This window comes from Castor canadensis, chromosome 8 (assembly GCF_047511655.1).
Source record: "Castor canadensis chromosome 8, mCasCan1.hap1v2, whole genome shotgun sequence".
NCBI classification, from domain to species: domain Eukaryota; kingdom Metazoa; phylum Chordata; class Mammalia; order Rodentia; family Castoridae; genus Castor; species Castor canadensis.
Window position 1 is genome coordinate 147049776 of NC_133393.1, and position 25686 is coordinate 147075461.

At 44.1% G+C, this 25686-nt stretch overlaps 1 pseudogene; it reads right to left on the reverse strand.

Annotated features, from left to right (window-relative positions):
• Positions 1-20523: 20523 nt before the first annotated feature.
• Positions 20524-21523, reverse strand: LOC109675882 (apolipoprotein L3-like; annotated as a pseudogene).
• Between the last annotated feature and the right edge of the window lie 4163 nt (positions 21524-25686).

Genomic DNA, 25686 nt, shown 5'->3' on the forward strand with positions numbered 1-25686 from the left:
GCAGGCACCAGAAAGTGCTAGTCTCCATTTTAGGCTTAACTGTCTTTGTCAAGCATCAGATTAACTGGTTAAGTCTTTCCCTGACTTGCCCTCAGGGGGAAAAAAAAACAGTTAAAAGGCAGAGACCTCAGGTCTTCTCTGTTTTTGCCCCTTACCAGAGCAAAAGCCTTCAGATGCTCTCTCTTTTCATAAAAAGCATATAAGCCTCACAGGACATGTAGGGGGACAAAAGTCTACTTTATCAGGAGTCCCCATCCACGCCTCTGCAGGGGTCCTCCCTCTAGCCATTCAATCCCTCTTGGTTACTTTGATAGAGTTATTTTAAGCCTTCAGCTGGTAGAGGAGAACCAGGCCTACCTGGGTGATAGGGCAAATAGGCAAGTCAAAATAGATAAGAGATTGGTCAAAGGCCATTTATGGGTGGTGGCTGCACCCAAAATACCTAAAAATCCTCCACAACCTTAGCCACAGGTGGCAGTGGCAGGAGCAAGGGAGAGAAGGCCGCCCTCTCCCACTAGAGTTTCTCCTCATCTGGGGACACCTAGATAAAAGGAGAAACCTCTATTAAGGTGACCAATTTTCCTTTGTTTCCCTTTTTTTAGATGGGGAATCAAGCCTCAAGGATCCAGGAAGGATCTCCCCTTGCCTACTTATTAAAACATTGGAAAGATCTTGATCCAGAAAGTCTTCAACAAAAGCCATTCAAGTTTTACTGCACCCAGGCTTGGCCACAGTATCCTCTGGGAGATGAAGAAAGATGGCCAGAAGGATGAAGCATTAATTATAATACCATTCCTCAATTAGATATGTTCTGCAAAAAGGAGGGAAAGTGGACCAAAGTTCCACATGTTCAACTGTTCTTTTTCCTAAGAGACCATCCAGAATGGCTGAACAAATGCAGGCTAGATACCCAGACCATGGCAACCTTTTGCAAAAAGCCCCCAAACTCCCTTGAACCAAAAAATCCATCTGATGCTCCATCAGCTCCTCCTCTCCCCCCCCTACCCAGTTACCTCACACAACAGACATCATCCCACAGGACTCTATCCCCTCCAGTTAATTCCTGGAGGGGATAGGGCTCACATTCCTTTTAGAGTGAGTGAACTTAAAGAAATTTTTTAAAGATTTAGGAAATTATGCAGAAAACCCAGATCAGTACATCCAGGCATTTAGAGAAGTCAGCCAAAACTTTGAACTGAGCTGGAAAGATGTAATGCTGTTGCTATCTCAGACCCTTACTTCTCTGGAGAAACAGTGGGTACTAGAGCAGGCAGTCACAGCTGGAGACAATTATCACTTAGATAAAAGTGGCCCTACAGGCCTGTCTCAGACTGGGTCCTCACAAGAGGAGGAGGGGGAGGGAAAAGAAAGATAAAGGCATTGGATACCTAAAAGGGAACTTCAATTCCCAATTCCAACAGGAGATCTGGAAGTACCTAGGTAGGACCCCAAGTAGAACCCTGAAAATGACAAGGATGAATGGAGTCGTAACTATTTCATCCACTGCATTCTTGAGGGTCTAAGGAGAGTCAAGGTAAACCTCTTAATTACTCCCAAGTCCAGGCTGTACAGCAAGGACCCTTAGAAATCCCAGTAGCTTTCCTACAGAGACTTAAGGATGCTTTACAAAAGCATACCAACATTGTACCTGAGTCACAGGAAGAGGAAATCATCCTAAAAGAGAAATTTCTAACACAGTCAGCACCAGATATCTGTAAAATCTTCTGAAACTGGTGGCTGAAGGGAGCAGAGATTTGGACCAATAGACCCATGTAGCCACATCAGTATACTATAATAGGGACTTAGAAAAAGAAAAGAAGGACCTGGAAAAGGAAAAGAGAAAGGATAAATGGCAGGAGGCTCTGATCGCAGTGCTCAGAGAGGCTTCCAGGGGCAAAGTCCAAACCTGAGGCCATGCTTTCAGTGTAGACAGGCAGGCCATTTTAGGAGGGAGTGCCCCAGAGAAAGCCACCTCCAGAACCCCACCCCACTTGTCAGGGAAAACACTGGAAGGCACCCTGTCCCTGGTTCCCAGGGGAACCGAGGCCAGAGCCTCCCACCCAATGACAGGTCTCTGGGCCTCCCATCCAGGCTCTGTAACCACCATAAAAGCAGAGGAGCCACAGGTTAAGCACAGGTCAGCCTCCTTATCGATACTGGAGCCAGCATCTCAGCTATTCCTTTATCTCCCAGACCAAAATCCTCAAAAAGAATTACTGTTTGGGGCATATCTCTAGAACGTTATTTCACTCAGCCTTTAGCCTGTTCCTGGGGAGATTTCCATTTCTGTCACTCATTTTAAAATTGTCCCAGAAACTCCTACTCTTCTGCTAGGCCAAGACCTTCTATCTAAATTTGGGGTACAGCTCTTTTTACCCCTCAGGAGAGTACTTTTGCTTGCCCCTAATAGAGGAACAAGTAGACCCCACAGTGTGGATAGATGGACACAGTGTGGGATGGGCATGAACAACTGTCCAAGTCCTAATTCATCTCAAGGACCCCTCCTGGTTTCCCTCATCAAAAACAGTATCCTTTAAAGCCAGAAGTTATGGAGGGGCTAATTCCCATAATCAAAAACTTAAAGAGACAGGGACTGCTAATAGAATGCTCCAGCCCATATAATACTCCTATTCTTGATGTCAGGAAGGGACCTAACAAATGGAGGGTAGTCCAGGATCGATCTCCACCTGATCAATGAAGCAGTAGTGCCTCTCCACCCTGTAGTTCCAAATCCCTATATGCTTTTAGCCCAAATACTTCCAGGTACTGCTTACTACTCTGCTCTGGACTTTGCATTCCCTTACAACCTAAAAGTCAATCTATCATTGCCTTTGAGGACCCCACAAGAAAGTCTGGACAGGTCTCCTGGACTGTCTTCCCCCAGGGATTCAGAGACATCCCCCACCTCTTTGGGTTGGCTCTAACCCAAGACTTGGCAGAGTGGCAATATCCACAAGCTACTCTGCTACAATATGTAGATGACCTCCTGCTCTGTGGACCGACTGAGTCTGTCATTTCACAAGCCACTGAATCCTTACTAAACTTCTTAGCAGATAGAGGATATAAAATCTCTAAAGAAAAAGCCCAGTTTTGTCAGTCTAGGGTTACATATTTAGGTCTTGCCCTGGAAAAAGAAATGAGTGCTCCAGGAGAAGATAAAATCCATATGATCCTGATGTTTCCTCTACCTAAATAAAACTCTAAAGCAATTGAGGGCCTTTTTGGGGGGTCACAGGATACTGTAGACTTTGGATCCTGGGATATGCAGACCTAGCCAGGCCCTTATATCAAATTCTTAAGGAAGCACAGAAGGATACCCAGCCCTTTATTGAATGGGATGACAAGTCAGAAAATGCATTCCACCAGTTTAAAAAGGCTCTTATGACAGCTCCTGCCTGTGTCTCCCAGTACAAGAAAAGTTTCAATTATATGTCTATGAAAAGGGAGAACTGGCCTTGGGAGTGGTGCCTCAACTCTGGGTCATCACTCCCAGCCAGTAGGCTACTTAAGCAAAGAATTAGATCAGGTAGCCAAGGGATGGCCAGGATGCTTTAGAGCAGTGGCTTCAGCAAGCCTTCTAGTGCCTGAAGCTCAAAAACTTATCCTAAACTGCCCCCTAACAGTTTATAGCCCACATGACCTAGGGGGAATTTTAAACTTGATAGAAGAATTTGGCTATCTGACAGCCGTCTACTTAAATATCAGGCCCAGCTTTTGGGAGGGACAGAAATAACTTTAAGGACCTGTCAGAGCCTAAACCCTGCATCCCTTCTATCAGAGGCAAAGGGAAATCCTGAACGCTCATATGAGGAAGTACTTATGGAAAATTATGCTGCCCAACTTGACTTAACTGATCAGCCCTTAATAAACCCAGATCTGGAATTATACACTGATGGCAGTTCCTTTGTCAAGAATAGTGTCAGACATGCAGGGTTTGCAGCTGTGACAGAATTTGGCATCCTCAAATCAGGTCCTCTTCCTCCTTATGCAAGTGCTCAATTGGCAGACTTAGTGGCCCTAACAGAAGCCCTAAGACTGTCAAAAGAACAGAGAGTCAACATCTATACAGATTCTAAGTATGCCTTCCTGATCCTGCATGCTCATGCAGCCATCTGGAAGGAAAGGGGAATGCTAACTACAAACAGGAACAGCTTCCCATAGAAGTAAAAGAGAGGTTACTTTAATAGTTTTAGGAATAACAGCATTAGTTGCAGTCCTAGCTGGAATCAGCTATCATGTAACTGCAAAAAACCTAACCAAAGTGGTAGAGGACACTTCAGATCAGGTAGGTCTTGCCATTAAGGACATGCAAAGGTCTTTGTTGTCCTTTGCCTGTATGGTCATGGACCACTGCCTGGCCCTAGATTTTCTTTTGGCTAAACAAGGAGGGCTATGTGCCATCACCAATACTTCCTGTTGCACATACATAAACACTTCAGGCATTGTAGAGGAACGTGCAGATTACATTCTCCAACAGGCTAAGTGGCTCTGGGAGCAATCTCTTGAAACTCAGGTTTCTACACAGGTATGGAACCAAATAAAATCCTGGCTCCCCTCCAGGAATTGGTTCCTACCCTTTCTGGGGCCTATAGTTGCCATTATTCTCTTGCTTGTGTTTGGGCCTTGCATGTTAAACTTATTTGTCAAGTTTGTTTCTTCTCACTAGAATCCTTCAAACTACAAACGCCTCTAATGGAAATGAAAATGACCTACTACCACGGTCCACTTGACAATCCCTCTCATGGTCAGCCCTGATCCTGCAGGCCCTTCATCACCCCTGTCAGCAGGAAGCAGTTACTGAATAGACTTCAGTTGTCCCTATTCCTAACAGTAGTTAGGGCAGTCACTGAGAGGGGGCATTTGAAGGACAGACTGCGGGAGGTCAAGGAGACACTTCTCCCTAGGAAATGCCCTTCTGCATCTGAAAGGCACCTCAGCCCTCAGGCAATGCAAAAAAGCTATAAAAACCCAATCCCCACCCTGACCCACTGGGACCACAGGTTTCCAGGTCCCCCTGCATTCCCCATTATGCAGTCCTTCTCTTCTCTTCTATTCTCTTCTCTACAAATAAAATCTTTCCGACCTCTGCTGCTGGAGCCTGCCTGTGCTTTCACTCTCAGATTGGGCTCAAGAACCCTGAGCACCTGAAATTCCTGTTCATGTCATCTGTGCATCATATTCACATCCTAGAATGCTGATGTAATCTAACAGAATGACTTGGGACACACAGCAGGGTTGTTTTTGACCTGCATGCAGCCTCTGGAGCCCATAAATAACAGGCTTAGTCATTGAGAGTCAGTGACAACATAATTTAGCATTCTAGTAGACCCCCATAAAAACTTACAGTTACATCATCCCATCTGCAGAGTGAACGTTTCTTTGGCTTTGAAAAGATTTTGTACAAGCCTATACCACCAAAACTCCCTGATAGTTATTTTGATAAAAACAGAAACACATTTTTAAATATACATTCATGCCATAAATTTTGGTCTCAGAAAACTCTCTAGGTAAACTTTAAACTATAGCCAGCACAATCATGCACATATAAACTTTATAAGCTTTAAGACAGGCCTGTGTTCTGATAAAGTAGCAGGAGGGAAGGGATGGCATAGCAAAGAGAGAAAATCTAAAGAATCCAAATGTGAAGAAGGTCACGGAGCACTAGGGTTAGAAGGGCACTTAGCACTAGGGTGAGGTAGCCTGTAGAATTGCATATAACCATGTATGGGTTAAACCTTTTTTTTTTTTTTAATTTTATTGACTCTGTAACCTGCTTGCAAAGTGATATAGGGTGAGACCCTTTTGTTCTTGGGGCTCAGCCTTTGGACACGAGTATGCTGAGTCTGTGCTGGCACAATAAAGAGTTGCTTCCTTGACTCAGTGTCCTGTGTCTCTGTTCTAGTTTGCCATAACAGGACAAGCAAACAGTAGGTGCTCAGTAAGCAACAATACCATTTTCCAGGCACTCCATCTATATGTGGCACTGAGCCATCAGGTTGTCTATTCACCTCCTGAGAACTCCTGCTAGTGAGGTAGGCTAAATAAGGAAAAGTTCAGGACTCAGGAAAATATTACATCTTAGATAAACCATGCTTTGGCTCAGGAACGGCCCATGCCCCTCCCCACCCACTGATTACTGGATAGGAACCTCCTTCTTCTCCCCTTCCCATAGGTTATTGTAGGTTTTTAAAGCACCTGAAACAGGAACACACTCAGCTTCCAGCTTCCACCTGGGTCCCACAGTGCTTCCCTTTGTTTTTCTCCTCACTAACTTTTAATACATTCCATTTACACCCACGTGTCCTGCCATGTTTTCTTACACGAGGGACAAAGAATTTGGAAGTCTTCTGATCACAGACTGAACCAGTGTCAATAACATTTGTGGCCAAGCCAGCCAGGAGAAATGATGAGCACCTTAGAGGGTCACTTTTACTCTCCATGTGTTCTTCCTTCTGCACAGCCAAGGCAAAGGGCTGAGCTCTGCCCTCAAGGAATGCAGCTGGGAAACACAAAAGTCCCTGTGACCCAATGGTGTCCACTCAATGCATGGGCCTCCATGCAAGTCACATTGTGGGGGCGGGAGGCTGACAGGACCCAGCAGTGTCTGTCCACCCAACACGTGCTCCCCCAGTGGATTGGGTTTCTCAGAGAACACTCAGGCAGAGATGCCTGTGTCCTACGGTTTCCTTCTGAGTCAGACCACCTTAAAACTGTGGTGCCATTCCCCCTCTCCCCACTTTTCCCTTCTCTCTCCTCCCTTTCCAACCTGCCAGCCCAAGCAGAGGAGGCATGCTAGCCATGGCGGCCATCTCCCCACTCATTCGGGTTGGTTCCTCTCTGCCCATCCACTACCATAACCTGTCCCCATGCGATGGGCATTTCACTGTTGACTGAGGGACTTGCCCCATCCATCCAACCTCAGGCCTTGAAATGTTCCAAGAGTTTGCTAGCTGAGATAGGAGACTCTGAGGCAGATTAGCAGGAAGCAACAATTTATTGCGCCAGCACAGACCCAGTGGACGCGTGTCCAAAGGCTGAGCCCCAAGAACAAAGAGGTCTCACCTCATATGACCCTTGCAAGCAGGTTACAGATGCAATAAAATTAAAAAACAAGGTTTAACCCATATATGGTTACATGCAATTCTACTTCACCCTAGTGCTAGGTTCCCTTTTCTACCCCTAGTGCTATGTGACCTTCTTCACCTTTGAATTCTTTAGGTTATCTCTCTGCTATGCCATCCCTTCCCCTTTCCTACCTTATCAGAACTCAGGCTTCATTTTTCTTCTGATCTTCCTCCCTGCTATATTAAAACTACCAGAAAATGGCCTTGGAGGTTTGCCTCAGTTCATGCCTCTGGCAGGAGAAGATTCAGTAAAAGTGACAGGAAAGTTTGTTGGGAAGGGAGTGCACTTTCAGCAGACTGAAAGCAGTTTGTCTCTAAAGTGGAAACAATGGGGTTAGGTTTTAAGATTAAAATATTTACCAAGAAACCCTTAACTTGAGATCCTTTTAGCCCCTAGGGTGATTTTCTGAGTTTGGGTCATTGTCTTGTTAAAAGAGACATTCAGTGATCTACTGGTTCCTGCTCTAATTGATAGAGAATTTCTGCTTGACATTACTAGTGTTTGCTCTGATTAGCTTCTAGTTTGGATCTTTGTTCTGTTAAATTCACTTATGAAAACCTCCCTGCTCTTGGCATACTTGATGTTTAGGGAGTGGATTACTGTTGGGTAGAGATTGGATTGGGCTTTTGGTAGTGGCTAACTTTAGAACTTCCTGTGCTAGCCTCTGGGCTCTGGCTATCTGATCTAAAAAGACATAAGTGGAGCTAAAAAGTTAAATTACTTTTAAACAGGGGGAAAAAACTCAATGTTCAAAATATTACTTCACACTATATGATGTAATTAATATGGCTATAATTTTAAATGTTATCTAAATCATTTCCTAAAATCACAATTTAGTAAACTAACTTAAAGCTAATGTCACTGGGGTCCACGGATGTGTCAGAGGGCTCTTGCTCTCAACCTGAGGGTTGGTGTGGAGGGATATATATACACACATATATAAGGCTTCCACACTAACCTAAAGAACAGTTCACAGTGGAATCCTATACGTCCATTCTTGGCACATATGCAGGATGCCTGTACCTCCTGGTCCACTGGCTGAGCTGGTGTCTTGGCTTCTCACAGGTCACAGGGATTTCCACATTCTTAAAATTTCATGGGGCTGAGTTATGCTATGGAATTGCTACAAATCCCCCCTATAGGTTGGAGCCCCTAACTGCCGTTAGGGAGATGGGATGTTGAGATCCATTCTTTACCTACTTCCTGCTGAGAGAGGGCAAAGAAGGGCCCCAGCAGGAGTCAGGGATCCAAACCTGAGGGGGTGTCCAAAGGTCCATGGTAGTAAGAGTGGGTGCAGAGTACATTTGGAGTTTGATGGAGTCTAGGCAAGAAGAAATGAAGCACACAAAGGTTAAGGAGGCATGGACCAAACCACAGGACAGCTCTGATAACAGCAATGTGTTCCAGGAGAGGGAAAAGCCATGAGAATCAGCCACCAAGCCAATTGTTAGGTTTCCACCCATCCCAAAATTGTAGGGGGACGTGGGCAATTTTTCTGATGTTAGTGGCAGTGTTTGTTACCACTTGTCCATTGTCATCAATTTGAAAGCAACTGTCTGAATGGTTGAATTTGCCACTTAAGCCACCTTCCTCAGCTGGGAGAGAGTCTAAGGCCAGGCAGTTTTGATATATAGCAGCATGCATTTGGCTCTGTTGCCTGGCCATTAATTCTATGCAGAAGGAGTCTGGTTGGTGATAATTTCTACCACCACTTGTAACCTAATGATTTGATTGAGCATGTAAATGGGAGCAAGATAACCCCAACTCCCATCTTGTGCCAAGTGGCAGGTCCATATATCTCACTGATCCTCTGGAGAGGCAATTCATCTTCTCCCCACCTTGATTTCTCCCTATGCTGAGACTTCTTATTGTTCTAGTTGTCAGGATTCAAAGAGAAGGACTCCCAGTTGTTTTCCTTGGGAATTGAGCAAAAAAGAAAAACCCAGGCTGGACAATCCCTGAAGTACAACTTCCTGTCCAAGGGGGAGGGAGACTGGAGTAGGCCCATTTTCCACATATACAGAATAACCCATTTGGCATTTTCCACCATCCTGGAGCAGTGCTGGTGAGGTGATCCCAATATTTGCCAATCTCAGGGATTCCTCGAAATAGATTTACCTCGTTAGTATTAGAGCAATTTAAGAGGCTGTGGTTGATTAGAGATTTGTAATATTAGGAGCCATTACTGGGTGAGAGTGATGCCCAGTACCAAGTAGGCTTTCCAGAAGACCAGGTTAGATTTGTCTCATTGTAAGAGAGTACCCCTTTACAAGGGGTCTCTCCCACCCATTTATCATATGTGAGCCCAGTTCTTTCGAGACATTCCTCCCCAATCACTTCTGATGTGAGAATCCAGAATTGGGGAGGGTCAATCTCCTTAATAGTTATAGAGTGATTCCATAATAGAAGTTGGTAAACATTTAAACTAGACACTTTCCAAGGCCACTCCTCACTCACAAGGGTACCTCCGTATGTCCAACAATTTGAGACATTTAGTTCTCTGGCAATTTTCTCTGCCAGGTGTATGAAGAGATTCTTTCCTATTGCTGGGAGCTCTAATCCACTCCCTATCTCACCCCTGAGTTCATTGTATAAACCAGGGTATTGAGTGGCTATTGACTTTGGTTTGGGTGACAGTGATTTTATTGTCTCCTTAATAAGCTGTTCTTGGGCTATACCCTGGACTCATCCACTGTCTGACACTCCCCAGTGCCCCAGGTAAGTCCAATACAGCCATTCTTCTAACCTCACATTGCAAATACATCCTGCTTTATTTCCAAAACTCTGGGACTTCCAGCACCACTTACCAGAGTGTATGCAAACCTGAGGGATATATTTGCCCAAGTAACATCCTCCCAGTTGGTGTAAGATGTAAAGTAAAAACACCTGGAGCCTCTACCGTAGGCTGTTTTAAAACATTCACTTCATGGGGGTGACTGGGTGATGGCCACACTGAAAAGAGTGTTCAAGTGTGTAGAGGAGAGTCATGACGAGAACATGGTTATCTATCCCAAGAATGTACGGCCCCAGGGGAGAAGGCAGACATGGTCACTTATCCTGAGGGGCCTTCTTGAAGAGGAGTCTGAGGTCCTCCAGAGGCTCACAGGAGTACTGCACTTGGTCTAAGGCCAAGTCTTGACCAGAATTGTCTTTAGAGTCTTTTGAGGGGTTCCAGCACTTGACTCTGGAGATATGGACCCAAGATTCCAGTCCAACCACTTAGACTCCTGTTGGGTGGAAAGAAGCACAGGTATGGCCCCTCTCTCAGTGCTCCAAAGGCTCCCTGGATATGTGAGGAATTTTAACAAGCACCAAATCAATGGAACAAAGAGTGGAAGAGGAGAAGAGGGGACACATGAGAGATGCCTTGGTGTAACTAGGTTAGGATTGTTGGAACTTAGTTATCTGGGTGATATGGGAGGTAAGTCTGGCTGTTTCACTGTCCAGAATGAAGTGATTAGTGAGAAATGGATGGCCATAAAGAAACTTAAAGGGGTGATACCCTGGTTGCCTGGGGTGTTTCTGAGGTGGAGGGGGGCCAAGGGTAGAAGTTTGGGCCAGGGAAGATGTGTTTCCTAGGCTAATTTGGCTACATGGTGTTTGAGTAACCCATTGGACTTTTCCACCTTCCCTGAGGACTGGGGCCTCCAGGCACAGTGGAGGTGATATTTTATGTCTAGGGCCTTGGATACAAGCTGAGTCACTTTGGCTCAGAATGCTGGGTGGTTGTTGCTCTGGAGGCTGTGAGGGAGACTGTATCAGGGGATGATTTCCTGAATTAGAACCCTGACCACTTCCCAAGCCTTTTCTGTGGAGCAGGCAAAAGCCTCAGAACACTCTGTAATGGTGTCCATTAGCACTGGAAGCAAATGGGAGTGAGGGCTCCCTGGCATGTGGGTGAAATCAATTTGCCAGTCCTCTATGGAATAGGAGACTTGCCTTTGATTCCCGGCAGGGGGGAGGGGTTGGTTGCAAGGATTATTACCCCTAATTGTGTCTTGGAGGGTCTCCCTGATTATTACACCCTTAAAGATGCATTTGACCAAAGACAGGTTGCTTTCTACTCCCAAGTGACAGTTTTGATGTAAAGTTTTGAGGACCTTCCACTGTAGGCTCTGGGGTAAGAGAAGCTTGACTTCAGGGGAGACTGACCATCCTTGGCGATCCAGGATGGTAGCCCTGAGACAAAGTCATTTGGGCTTCAGAGGTCATTTTCTCTCAGGTGGGAGAAAAGATTCTTCCCACAAAAGAGGACTCTGGATATAAGATCATTGAGCTGCCTTTTTTGTGGCTGAATCTGCTTTTTTTTATTGCCCAGAGCTATGGGGTCATCAGTCTTTTGGTATCTTGGACGGTGGATAACTGCCACTTGTTGGGGCAAGAGGACCACATCCAAAAGTTCTAGGATTATCTGAGAATGTTTGATGGGAGACCTAGAGGCACTGAGCATTCCCCATTTCCTCCAGATGGCAGCATGGCATGTAAGATCAGAAAGGCATATTTGGAGTCAGTATAAATATTGGCCTTTTTGCCCTGGGAGAGCTGTAAAGCTTTGGTGAAGGCAATAAGTTCAGCTAATTGGTCGCTGGTGTTTGGGGCAGGGTTTCTGCCCGCAAGATTTGAGCAGACGTGACAACTGGCACTCCAGCTTGTCACTCTCCATTATTAGCAGAGGAGCTCTCATCAGTAAAAGGGTAAGATCTGAATCTGGTAGAAGCTTATTGAGGAGGTCGGGTCTTGGTGTGTAATTTTCAGCCAGGACCTCCTCACAAGAGTGACTGGGGACATCCTCGACTGGGGACATCCTCCTCTGTGGGGAAGAGGGAAACATGGTTGACACTAGAGCAGGTTTTCAGGGTCACCTCTGGACAGTGCAGGAGCTGGGCCTGGTACCTGAGTAGTCAGTTATCAGACAGCCATAATCCTCCCTTACAGCTTAAGATGCCTCCCAAATCGTGGGAGTGGGGAGGTGTAAACATTTCTTAAAATATGTGTTTGAGCCTCCTGTATCAGCATGCTAACAGTGGTGATGGCCCTCAAGCAGCCAGGCCATCCCTTAGCTGCATTGTCTAGCTCCTTGCTTAGATACCCCACAGGTTGAAGAGTGTCTCCTCAAAGTTGTGTGATGATTCTGAGGGCCAGCCCCCATTTTTCATAGACATATATAGCTGAAAAGTGTCTTGAATGGGTAGGCTTAAGGCTGGGGCTGAGCCAAGAGACTGTTTGAGCTTAAGAAAGGCATCTTGGCTTCCTTTGTCCCACTCAAGGAGTTTGTTGAGCCTTTCACTGAAGGCGATATAGGGGGGTGAGCAATCTTGGCATAGCTGGGAATCCAGATTTGACAGAATCCAGTGACTCACAGAAAAGCCCTTGGTGTTTGAAGAGTTTTAGGGAGCTACAACTGGTGAATTTGCTCTGGGCTTAGGGACCTAGCTTGTTTTTCAAGAATCAGCCCAAGGTATTTGACCTTACAGCTACATAACTGAGCTTCTTCCCTGGAGACCTTATAGCCCCAACCTGCCGGGAAGTTTAATAGGGATTCTGTAGCCCTGGAGATAGTGGGATCCGTTGGACCACAAAGGAGAAGACCATCTATGCATTGGAGGAAAATAATCCCCTGGGAATGCCAGTCCATTAAATCTCATGCAGTATCTGACAAAAATGTGAGAGTTATCCCAAAACCCCTGGGGCAGGACCATCCAAGTTAGTTGTCCTGCCCGTTTGGTAGGATCCTCAAAAGCAAAGAGCAGTTGGCTGTCAGGGTGGAGAGGTGTGCATGTGTGTGTGTGTATGTGTGTGTGTGTGTGTGTGTGTGTGTGTGTGTGTGTGTGTACATGTCTTTAGGATGGTTCTTAAGCTACTTTTATAAAGGTGATGTGCACAACTGTCTCAAGAGTTATCTAAAGTTCTAATCCCAAGCAGACCTAACTATTCTCTGCCTTAGAACTAAAGAAACCCAATAATCTGTTTCTTTTTATCATGAGTGTAATTTATTTTTAACTCTTTTATAATTAGGTTTATTAACCTGTGTGTTCTTATAGATTACAGTTATAAAAAGACAGTTTAATTTTTTTTCTAAGTCTTTTAGGTATGAGATTGCTAAGGGTTTCATTGAAAACAATGTTATCTAAATTAGGGTTTTTACAAAGGTTATTTCAAGACACAAATAAAGGTTTTAATTCTTATAAGTTTATCTATGTGTGACTGAGTTGGCTATAGTTTAAAGTTTACCTAGAGAGTTTTCTAAGGTCAAAATTTAAGGTAATAATGTGTATTTAAAAATGGGCTTCTGTTTTATCAAAATAACTGTCACAGATTTTTGGTGCTATATGCTGATACCAAATTTTATGTTGTTTTTTGTATCAGCAACTTCACCCAGTGTATAATATTTCTGAATCTCTGATAGTTGGTTGGCATTCAGGATCAGCATCCCATTTAGGAACCTTCATGCAGGGCTGTAAGAGATTGGCCCTTTGGAGAATGGTAGGAAGTCAGGGTGCCTCGCAGCTTGCTCTTGCAGAAACATCTGCTATAAGCCTTTTTAGGCAAGCCAGGTCTACAGGACCTGCAACTGAGGCTTCCAAGATATAAGAGGGATGCCTTGAGGATCTTGGAACTGATCTCACTCTTTTTCAAAAGGCAATCTTTTTCCTTCCCTTTCCCTGTCCCTCTCTCTCTCTCCACCAGTCATCATAGGGAATTCCATTCAAGAGCCCTGGCATTGGGGTGGAGGGATGAATGGATTCTCCCCTTCCCATTTCCCTCTCTCTCTTTCCATCAGCCAGCCTACGGAAGCCAGCATATTCACTTGGCTGTGTCCTTAAGTGCTGGGAGTGCTTTGATTCTGCAAAAAAGACAAGTTCTCTACCCAACCCATTTGAAACTATTTATTATTTGCATCCTGCATATATTAGTCTCTTGCCAGAAGCAAAAACCCTAAGATATTTTTATGGTAACCCTGAGAAAACGAAGATTAAACTAAGTAAAACTTCTTTGAAATGGTTCTAATACTGCTAGTGCCTTATACATGTGTCTAAATGTTGTATGTCACTTCCAGAGTTAAAAGTGTGTATAAGTAAACAGCTATAGTTCTTTAATCTAAGGTACATTCTAACTATTAAGGTCTTTGACATTTCTGGTTTTTATGACAAATACTAAAAGTTGTGCCATTAAGGCTTGACTTCTGTTTGTCAAATAAACATTAATTTATCTGACATCTGTTCATTGGATAAACATTGGTTTAGCTGACATTGGCTAGATAAAAATTGTTTTATATATATAATATGTTATAATATATATTATATATATAATGCAACTGAGTATCAAAACAGGGACTATTTAAAGTTACTGACACTCAGCTCAAACTCCTAGAAAAAGAAGAACAAGCAAATCCCAAAACAAGCAAAGGAGAGAAATAATTAAAATAAGGGCTGAAATCAATGAAATAGAAACCAAAAAAAAAATACAAAAATCAATGAAACAAAAAGATGGTTCTTTGAAAAGACAAATAAGATTGACAGACCCCTGGCAAACCTGGCTAAAATGAGGAGAGAAAAAACCCAAATCAGTACAATCAGAAATGCAAAAGGGGAGATAACAACAAATACCACAGAAATCCAGGAAATCATCAGAGACTACTTTGAGAGCCTATATTCTAATAAATTTGAAAATTTTGAAGACATGGACAGATTTCTAGATACTTATAACCATCCAATACTGAACCAAGAGGATATTAATCACCTGAATAGATCTATAACACAAAACAAAATTGAAGCAGCAATTAAGAGTCTTCCAAAAAAGAAAAGCCCAGGACCTGATGGATTCACTGCTGAATTCTATCAGACATTTAAAAAAGAACTAATACCAACCCTCTTTAAACTGTTTTACGAAATAGAAAGGGAAGGAACACTGCCTAACTCATTTTATGAAGCCAATATTACTCTCATTCCAAAACCAGACAAAGACACCTCCAAAAAGAACTATAGGCCAATTTCCTTAATGAACATCAATACAAAAATCCTCAATAAAATAATGGCAAATCAAATCCAACAACACATCAGAAAGATCATCCACCATGACCAAGTTGGCTTCATCCCAGGGATTCAGGGGTGGTTCAATATATGCAAGTCTATAAATGTAATACAGCACATTAATAGAAACAAGTCTATAAATGTAATACAGCACATTAATAGAAACAAAGACAAAAACCACTTGATCATCTCAATAGATGCAGAAAAAGCCTTTGACAAGATCCAACACCACTTCATGATAAAAGCTCTAAGAAAACTAGGAATAGAAGGAAAGTACCTCAACATTGCAAAGGCTATATATGACAAACCTACAGCCAACATCATACTTAACGGTGAAAAACTGAAACCATTTCCCCTAAAATCAGAATGAGACAAGGGTGCCCACTATCACCACTCCTATTTTACATAGTACTGGAATTCCTAGCCAGAGAAATTAGGCAAGAAGAATAAATAATAAAAGGAGTACAAATAGGTAAAGAAATTGTCAAAATATCCCTATTTGCAGACGATATGATTCTATACCTTAAAAACCCAAAAAACTCTATCCAAAACTCCTAGACACCATAAACTCCTATAGCAAGGTGGCAGGATACAAAATTGACTTACAAAAACCATTAGCTCTTCTATACACCAACAACAAACAAACTGAGGAATATATAGAAACAATTCCATTTACAATAGCCTCAAAAAAAAAAAAATCAAATACCTAGGAGTAAACTTTACAAAAGATGTGAATGACCTCTACAAGGAGAATTATAAACCCCTGAAGAAAGAGATCGAGGAAGACTACAGTAGATGGAAAGATCTCCCGTGCTCATGGATTGGTAGAACCAACATAGTAAAAATGGCTATACTACCAAAAACAATCTACATGATTAAGTCAATTCCCATCAAAATCCCAATGATTTTCATCACAGAGATTGAAAAATCTACCCTAAAGTTCATTTGAAAACACAAGAGACCACAGATAGCCATACTCAGCAAAAAGAGCAATGCTAAAGTTATCACAATACCCAACTTCAAACTATATTACAAAGCAATAGCAGCATGGTACTGGCACAAAAACAGACATGAAGACCAGTAGAACAGAATAGAGGACCCAGATATGAATCCACACAACTATTCCCACCTCATTTTTGACAAAGGTGCCAAAAATATACAACGGAGAAAAGACAGCCTCTTCAACAAATGTTGCTGGGAAAATTGGTTATCCATCTGCAAGAAACTGAAACTAGATCCATGTTTATCACCCTGTACTAGTATCTACTCAAAATGGATCAAGAACCTTAATATGAGACCTGAAACTCTGAAGTTAATACAGGAAAGGGCAGGGAATACTCTGGAAACAATAGGTATAAGCAAGGACTTCCTCAATAGAACCCCAGCAGCTCAGCAACTAAGAGAAAGAATGGACAAATGGGACGTCATAAAACTAAAAAGCTTCTGCACAACAAAAGAAATGGTCTCTAAACTGAAGTGACCACCCACAGAGTGGGAGAAAATATTTGCCAGCTATACATCAGACAAAGGGTTCATAACCAGAATATACAGGGAACTTAAGAAACTAAACTCTCCCAAAATCAATGAAATGGGCAACTGAACTAAACAGAACTTTCTCAAAAGAAGAAATTCAAATGGCAAAAAACACATGAAAAAATGCTCACCATCTCTAGCAATAAAGGAAATGCAAATCAAAACCACACTAAGATTCCACCTCACCCCTGTTAGAATAGCCATCATCAAAGCAACAAGTGTTGGTGAGGATGTAGAGAAAAGGAACCCTCATACACTGCTGGTGGGAATGAAAGCTGGTGCAACTACTCTGAAAAAAAATTTGGAGGCCTCTTAAAAATCTAAACATAGATCTGCCATATGATCCAGCAATCCCACTCCTGCAGATATACCCAAAGGAATGCGACACAGGTTACTCCAAAGGCACCTGCACACCCATGTTTATTGTGGCACTATTCACAATAGCCAAGTAATGGAAACAGCCAAGATGCCCCACTACTGACAAATGGATCAAGAAAATGTGGTATTTATACATAAGGAAGTTTTACTCAGCCATGAAGAAGAAATCTTATCTGCAGGTAAATGGACGGAACTGGAGAACATCATTCTGAGTGACGTTAGCCAGGCTCAGAAGACGAAAAATCGTATGTTCTCCCTCATATAAGGACTTTAGATCTAGGGCAAATGCGGCAATGAGGTTGGACTTGGATCACATGACAAGGGGAAAGCACATATGGGAGATATGGGAATAGGTAGGAAACCCAAAACATGAAAGTGTTTGATGTCTCCACACCAGAGGAGCTAATGCAGAAACCTTAAAGCAACAGAGGTCTACACGAGAAGGGGATCAGGAACCAGTGTAAAGATCACTTAGAGATGAATCAACTTGGGTTATAACACATTTGTACATGAAAGCAATGCTAGGAAAGGCAAATAAAGGGGGAGCACAGTGTGGTCCAGGAGTAATCTGGAGAACTAGAGAATATGCTTCTGTTCTTCAGGTGCTTTTAAAACCTGCGATAACCTATGGGGAAGGGGAGAACAAGGAGATTCCCATCCAATAATCAATGAGTGGGGAGGGGCATGAGTGTTTCCTGCTAGGTGAGGGTGTTTCCTGAGACAAAGCAAGGTTAACCTAAGATGTAACATTTTTCTATTAGTCACAAACTTTCCTAATTTATCCAACCTCACTAAGGTAACATGTCACATATCCATAGCACACTGTAAACACCAGGAAATGAACATAGTGCATCACAATGCACTACACTGTAGAGCTCCCCAGTTTCTGCACACGCTCATTTCTATGACTTTGTGATGCTCTTTGATCTTTCTCACCTGCACAGGTTCATAGAAACCTTATGCTAACCACAATAGAGACTTTTCTGTCACCATGGAAGTCTCATTTCCCTGAGACTAACAATTCAGACCAATTCCCATATGGTCCCTAAGTGCTGGCAACAACCCATCCATGCTCTGTCTTGATATTTTGTCATTTCAGGACTTCTGTATAAATAGACTAACATAGAACATAGCCCTTTATAATTAGATTAAAATTTTTTCACTATATAATACCCTCGAGTGCCACACAGGTCACTGTGTGTAACAATCATTCTCTCCTTTGTGACTGAGAATCACAGCCCTTACCCATGTCTCTCTCAGTCTCCCCACCACAGTGCCAGAACCCCTTCAGGAGCCACCAAAATGACTCTCAGGGGACAGCAGTTTCAGACCCAATCCCTGTTACCTGTATCTTTGCTTTCTTCAGGGAAAGACCTGGTCACACTTCTTCCCCTACTTTATTCTCTGATCTTGTGTAACTCCAGCCTCACAGCCTGTCACTTGCTGACACACACTCTGCTCCTCACACCACACTTTTTTCTTACTGCTAGTTTTGTTTAATAGCATTTTGAAAAGTCAAGATGTACATTACATAACATCAAACTCATTTGAAGTAGTTTTAGCATTATTCACTGTGCTGCACAAATACTAACCTAACTCCAGAATAATTTCATCGCCCCAAAAAGCAACCCAGAACATCTTAGCAGTCACAGAAGGCAGTCCAAATCCCTCCTCCCCATGACCTGGAGCCTTCACTTCTTTGCAGTCATGTCAGGAAGAAGTGAGTGTCTTTCTAGATGGGCAGAGCAATGAGAGGGTGGTCCACGGCACTGGGATATAGGGGCTGGCCTGGGAGAGCGTAGGCACTAAGCCTTGGATACCCAAAGTGGTCACTCATTCACAGACCATGATAGAGGGATCTCTTGTGGGGTATGTCTCTGGGAAAAGTCCATGTCGAAGCCACAGACCCTCCCAGCCTGGGGAACCCAAATGTTCAGAAAGGCTAAGGGGACTCGAGTCAAGGGTGGTACGAAGCCTGGCAATGGCAATGACAATGGCCCTCGTCTTAGCATGTTCATGCTCAGATGCTGTAACCACTTGTTCAGGGCTATCGACACACCAACTACAACACAGACAATTTACTAGACCCGTCTATTGAGAGTCAAGTGCTGGGCAGTTCTGGAGACAAGTGTCTTTGCCCCCAAAGGACAACCAGGACTCCACCTTGTTATTGTTCTGCCATCCCCAGGGGGCTGTTCTGCTTCACATGGAAGCTGACCCTTAGGATACATTCCAGCAGAAAGGAAGGACAAAAGAGGACATGATACACAAGAGTAGATGCCTAAGGACAACACCTGGATATCGCACACACCATCTGTCACCTTTCGTAGACAGAAGTAAGAAGCCACATGAGCTTCAGGGAAGGTTGGGCGCCCATAAGCCCCATCAAAATTCAGCGGCTCCTGTGATCAAAGGGAGGGAAAGAAAAAGGATTGAAATGGATAATTTTGTAAATTTCAAACTTTATTATTCTATCACAATAAAAAAGATTTTAAAAAATAAAGCATAGCATGATAATTGTGGGGTCAATTACCAATATCTTCTATATTCACACATCTAGAATATGTCATCTTTGAGAGAATATGTACAAAACATTGATCACTGTTCAAATTTTTATTCTAAAAATTACAGAACAAGCATGGCCTTTTCTGTTCACCTTTCCGACCTCTTTCCATTGCAGCAGACTTTAAAACTTCAACAGGAAAACAAGGTCTTTTTATCTACCCAACAATCCTGTTACAGGGAGCAGTGCTCATTGGCCAGGCCCTGCCCCCTCCTCTGTCTCTAAGTGCCCACAGCTGGCACACGGGAGAAGAATTATGACATCTGAACAGATGTGACTCCCACCATCTCATACTTTTTAATCCTTCAGTGTGTCTTTGAGCATTTCACCAAAGGCCTATGTCACCTCAAGGGGACCAAAGTCAGAGAACAAAGAGAGACATTCTTGACTTTCAGTCTCAACACCATAGTCTAGCTGTTGGGTGTGGAATTATTTGGAAATGTAACGAATTAGATATAATTACAGAGGAGGAGGTCTCTCATGCCACCTCAAAGCAGTGGTAAAGCTGACAGCTCAGTAGCAACAGTGAGGAGGAGGAGCCTAGGCTGGGGCCAGGTTTGAGGCTGAACCTAGAGTCCAGCAGTGCTGTGATTTGGGTATGGGCTGAGAGTGCTCCCCAAGGGTTCTTGTGTTGGAAGCCTTATCTTCAGTATGGCTAAGTTGGGAAGTGGTGGGAACCAAGAGGAAGAACCTAGTGAGAAGGCAGAAGACAGGCTTCTTCCTGTGCTCTGACTTCCTGTCACTTCATGTGAGGCTCCCTCTCATGCAATATTGCCATGAGTCCATCCCTCCTATGATGATGCAGTGGAAGGATCTCCATTTTCCACGAAGATATCCAGCAATTCTCTCCTGACTCCATGGGATTCAGCGGAGGGCTCACTGAGTGGGGCCTGACTACAAACTCTCCTGGATCTGGATGAGCTCCTCTGACATCTTCTCCAGCTCCTAGCCTGCTGCCGCAGCTCTGCAGCAGACTCTGTCTTTGCTCCATCGTGCAAATGCATTGACTCTTTCACAAGGCTGATCACATCCATCAGAAGGAAGACACCTGCAGTGGCTGCACCCATTATCTGGGCTCCTTTGGTCATTGCCAACACAGTGCCTCCAAAGGTTCTCTCCACTTGGTGCTTTGAGCTGAGATTCTCCCAGTGGTCATGAGACGCTTGTCACTGGTTGCTAAATGAGAGTTGGCCTTGGCCAGCTTGATGGCACAGATGCTCTTCTCAATGCCTTGCAGATCTCGAATGCACTTTGTGGTTGTGGAAGCCACTCTGGGTGCGGTCTGTGAAAGAACATTCTTAACCTCTTTCATTGTGTCCATGCTGGTGGACAGCAGAGATCTGGCTTCAGCTTTGGCTGACAACGTGCTTGAGTGATCCACGATGCTAGTGGCAACACTAGTCACAGCAGCTGCTCTTCCCAGCCCAATCCCAGTGGCTGAGAGTGCCAGACTGACCCCTGCTGTCACTGGTGCCAGAGCCAGGCCAAGGATTGTCAGAACTCCAGAGACAGCGCCAGTGGAGGTGGCCACCACATGGGAGATGGTGCAGTCCTTGTGCACCTTGTCAATCTTGTCTGCGAGGGCCCGGAGCTTCTTTATGTGCTCCTCAAGCTCCATTTTCACCTGAGGAAATGTGTTCAAAAACCTTTCCCTATCCTCCTGGTCGTTTTGGAGCTCCTCTTCGTCCTGCATGGCCAAGTCTGATATGAGCTTCATCAGAGCTTGATGAAGGTCATCAGCCTCTTTCCTGTAGCAATAAAGGTCAAGTGATTAAGCAATGTTTGCTTTTCTGTAAAAGGGGCTGCATACGCTCCATCCTCCCCTGATCACATAGATTTAACTATAAATCAAATGGAAAAGGATTTTACAGGCGTACAGAGTTTTCTTTCTATGGTGAACATCTTTGGTACATCATAGATGCTCCTTGAAATGCAATCCTCCTGATCTCTGCCTCCCAAGTCACTAGGATTATAGGCGTGAGCCTCCAGCAACCAACTGCTTGGCTGATTTTAACCTCTGTCCTTTCTCTGTAATAAATCTTAACTGTGAAAAACCCATCTTCAGGGAGTTCTTTGGGTTTTTCTTGTGAATTATCAATCAGGTCAGTTTGGGGATGTCCCTGAATTGGTAGTTGATATTAAAAAAAAATCAATTCTCTTGGGGACTGTGCCTAAGTTTTGGCAGCTTCACTCTCTCTGGATGCTTAGAATTTAAAAATAAATAAAATAACTCGGAGACAGAAGACACCATGAGGATTATTTTGCTAGCTCTCTTCCAATGCCTGACACTCTTTGCCCCTCCCATGGGAAGGCCACTTAGTCTATCAGTTGAAATGGAAGCAGGAATGTGGGTTACTAGTGTGCCCACATTGGCCCTCCACCCAACTTTCCACCTCCTGACCCACCACCTGGCACCTCGAACCTTCAGGGCCTTCTTGTCAGAGGCCACCAGCCTAATGGACACCTGAGCTTCACATGTGTGCACACAAAGGCCATATGCAAATATTTAAGAGACTTTGAGACCCATCTGTGATGAGGATGCTTCTTCCTCTGAAATAGGACCTTTGAGTCTTCTCAGACTTTGCAATTACACAAATAAGTAGCCAATCTTCTGACTTGGAGAGCTGTCACTAAGTCAGTCTGCCTTCCAGAGGCCAAGGCCTTCTCTATGTAGAACAGAAAAGTCTCCCAAATGGCAGTTAAGAAGTTCCCAGCCCCACCCAGGGTGAGGAGGAAACAACCATCCACAGTCCCTATGCTCATCAAAGATGGGATCAACTTGGGGAGGGAAGAAATGCCCCATCTCCCTCTCATGTGTCCTGTCCTAGGTCCATAGCCTCCCTGTGATCTGTGCCTCAGCACCTCTGTCACCTCCCTCTGGATCCAGCCCTGATCCCCCAGACTTCTACCAACTCCTCATCCTGACCCCTGACTCTGACCCTAGACTCTCTTGGCATTGGAAAGGTACGTGCATTGGTTCCCCCTCTGACACACAGCTCACTCCTAGGCCTTCACCACTGTGATGGTTAATTTTAATTTTCAACTGGATTGGACTGAGAAGTCTAGGAGATTAGTAAAGCACCCCTCTGAATGTGTCTGTGATGGCATTTCCAGAGACATTTAGAACAAGAGGGCTCTATCTGATGAATGGATTAATCCACTGATTGATTCATAACTTGATGCCATTAGTGGGCAATGATGAGGAGTAGAAGGTGGGGCTTGCTTGGAGGAAGCAGGTCACTGGGGGCGTGTCCTTGGGGAGTATGTTCTGCCCAGGCCCCTTCCTCTATGCCCAATCTCTGCTTCCACCCTCTCGCCTCCACAATTAACTGAATCCAATGAAACTGACCAAGAAGAAGAAGAAGTAAATCCTTCTTCTGCTTAAGTTTTTTCTATTGGGCATTTGGTCACAGCAATCAGAAAAGCAATTAATACAGCAAATTGATATCAGGAAGGTGGCTGTTCCTGTGAATAAACCTGATCATGTTTAACCATTTGGAACTGGTTTGTGGGAGAAATTTGGAAGAGTTAAGAGAAGCAGGCTGGAAAAAATGTAAAATAATGCAAGCAGAGCTCAGTGGGCAATTCTGCTGGGATCTCAGAAGACTGGAATGCCAGCAGGAGTGCAGGAAGGAAGGGCAGGCTCATGAGGTTTTAGAGGAGAGGAAGGACTGCAGTGGGAATTGGAGCAGAGGACATTGGTGCTCCACTCACACAGAGTTGAGTTGTCTCAGAGTTGAGCGAGGCTGAATATAAACTTGATGGATTAATTAATTAGCAGAGGAAATTTCAAACAGCCTGGCATTCCATACATGACAGGAAATGGATGATTGCTGGTAGGGAGGTTTACAGTGAAAATCAAAAGCAAAAAGCAAAGCAAGGATTGGAAAAACATGGAGTCTTCCCAGAAAAGGAGACCACTGAAAGCTGTGGACCAGGAGGGCATGGCTGTTAAAGAGATTGGCACCATTAAAAAGAGATCAAACACTGTGACTGGAAAATACAAATTCGTCTTGCCAGGAATTGGCAAAACCCCATCAATCCCAGGCCACAGAGTATAAAACTGTAAACCCATTTGGAAGACTTTCCCTTGAGAAGAGAAAGTTATTGGGTCACTCAGCTCACCAGGGCTACCTTAGGAACACGTTTTCTGCCTACAGAAGGGTCTTGCTCTGTTTATACATTTCCTCAGATGGAGAGAAATACGGCCTGAGCCAGATTGCCCAGGAACTCAAGTAAATCATGTCTGGAATTTTCTGACTTGTCCCAAAGGTAGACTGTCTTGTCTCCCATCTTCAGGAAGGAGACATCTGACCCTGGTCTCTTCACACCAGGCTTTTTGAAAGTCATTGCACACCTGCTATGTGTCAGCCATATGCTAAGCTCTTTATATGTGTTATCTTATTTTTCTCCCACTAAAGATCAATGAATAAGGAAACTAAGGCAGAAAATGGTAAATTAATTTTCAAAGATCACTAATGCTCAATGAATAAAGAAACTAAGGTAAGAATTAACACGAAAAAGTCACAGAACTAGCAGATGGCAGAAACAATCCTGCCCTCTGAGTCACTATCTCCCCTCAGTCTGAGGCCATTCAGTGCTGGGGGGTAACACAGAGGAAGCTCTCTTCATGGATTGTTGAGAAGGGGTGTCCTCAACCCCAATGCAGGATTGCTTGGGAGGTGTGTCTGCCAAGATAAGCAGAGTCAAGCAGAAGTGTGGGTGGCAGTGCCGCATGCCCTCTGGAGGTCACCTGGACAACTGGACCTTTGCCACAAAGACTTCCCACTCTTGGGTCACCAGCTACTGCAGATCCTCTGTGCTCACTGTGTCCTACAGATTCTCAATGATTTTCTCAAAGATGTGCTCAATGAAGCTTTGGCTCCCTAGTTGGGAAGGAAAAGCAAGGTTAGAGAACATTGTGGTAGAGTTCAAATGGCATCGAGTAAGAGTTAAAAGTCGTTGCTGAGCATCTGTCACATGGGGAATTTCACAAGAGTCACCAGTGTTATGGACTTAATTGTGTTCTCCAAACTCATGCAAAAGTCCTAGCCCCAGCAGCTGTTTTTGAAGACAAGGCCTTTAAGTATGTGAAGTAATTGAGATTAAATGAAGTCATAAGTATAGGCCCTGATCCTTAGGACTGTTGACCTCCTCTCTCTCTCTCTCTCTCTCTCTCTCTCTTTCTCTCTGTCTCTGTCTCTCTCTCTCTCTCTCTCTCACACACACGCACAGAGAGAGGAAAGGCCATGTGCAGGCACAGTGAGGAGGCTCCCTCTGCACACCAGGAATACAGCCGCCTTCACCAGAACCATACCTGCCACCTGGATCACCTGGATCATGACCTTGGCTTCCAGAGCTATGAGGAAAAACAGGACTTTTGTTTAAACTAACCTGTTTGGTATTTTGTGATGACAGCCAGACACCAATACAGTAGGGACAGGCCATGATGCTTTGCAGAAAAATAAGTCATTTTCAACTCAGGGCAATCAAAAGTGAAACTTTCAGCCCCAGAAGTTGGAAAATTCCAGAATGGCTTCCACTTACCATGTGCCTGCTGCATGTCATCACTGTGTACCTGCTCCTTTGAATGCAACTTTCAACCCATCAGTGATTTGATGGTTATTCTTTTTTTTAAAATTTGGCGGTTTTGGGTTTGAACTCAAGTCCTCATGCTTGCTAGACAGGCACTTTGCCACTTCAGCCACTCCACCCGCCCATTTTTGGTATTGGGTATTTTCAAAACAGGGTCTTGTAAACTCTTTGCCCAGGCTGATTTGGAACTGTGATTCTCCTGATCTCTGCTCTTGGGCAGCTAGGTTTACAAGGCATGAGCCACCCACACCCAGCCTTGATGGTTAATCACGATTTTCAATTTGATTGAATTGAGACGTGTATAGGAGGTCAGTAAAGCATACACCTGAGTGTGTCTGTGAGGGTTTTTCCAAAAAGGATTAGACCAGAAGGGAGGGGAAGAGAGGGGAGGGGATGGGAGGGGAGAAGTGTAGAGGAGAGGGGAGGGGAGGAGAAGGGAGAGGGGAGAGAAGGGGAGTAGAG